Source organism: Salvelinus sp. IW2-2015, linkage group LG4q.1:29 (genome assembly GCF_002910315.2).
Source record: "Salvelinus sp. IW2-2015 linkage group LG4q.1:29, ASM291031v2, whole genome shotgun sequence".
Lineage (NCBI taxonomy): Eukaryota > Metazoa > Chordata > Actinopteri > Salmoniformes > Salmonidae > Salvelinus > Salvelinus sp. IW2-2015.
This window is the reverse complement of record NC_036842.1, coordinates 33,138,476-33,139,410: the sequence shown is the minus strand read 5'-3', so window position 1 is coordinate 33,139,410 and position 935 is coordinate 33,138,476.

Sequence of the window (935 nt, the reverse complement as noted above, 5' to 3'; positions counted from 1 at the left end):
AAATACTGGGGCAATAGATGTGCAGAAGATGAGTGTGCAAGTAGCGATACTGGGGTGCAAAGGAGCAAAATAAATAAAATAAATAACAATATGGTGATGAGGTAGTTGGATGGGCTGTTTACAGATTGGCTATGTACAGGTGCAGTGATCTGTGAGCTGCTCTGACAGCTGGTACTTATAGTTAGTGAGGGAGATATGGGTCTCCAGCTTCAGTGATTTTTGCAGTTCGTTCCAGTCATTGGCAACAGAGAACTGGAAGGAAAGGCGGTCGAAGGAGGAATTGGCTTTGGGGGTGACAAGTGAAATATACCTGCTGGAGCGCGTGCTACAGGTGGGTGCTGCTATGGTGACCAGTGAGCTGAGATAAGGCGGGGCTTTACCAAGAAATTACTTATAGATGACCTGGAGCCAGTGGGTTTGGCGACGGATATGAAGCGAGGGCCAGCCAACGAGAGCATACAGGTCGCAGTGGTGGGTAGTATATGGGGATTTGGTGACAAAACGGATGGCACTGTGATAGACTGCATCCAATTTGCTGAGTAGAGTGTTGGAGGCTATTTTGTAAATGACATCGCCGAAGTCGAGGATCGGTAGGATAGTTAGTTTTACTAGGGTATGTTTGGCAGCATAAGTGAAGGATGCTTTGTTGCAAAATAGGAAGCCGATTCTAGATTTCATTTTGGATTGGAAATGCTTAATGTGAGTCTGGAAGGAGAGTTTACAGTCTAACCAGACACCTAGGTATTTGTAGTTGTCCACATATTCTAAGTCAGAACCGTCCAGAGTAGTGATGCTAGGTGGGTGGGCGGGTGCGGGCAGCAATCGGTTGAAGAGCATGCATTTAGTTTTGCTTGCATTTAAGAGAAGTTGGAGGCCACAGAAGGAGAGTTGTATGGCATTGAAGCTCGTCTGGAAGTTAGTTAACACAGTGTCCA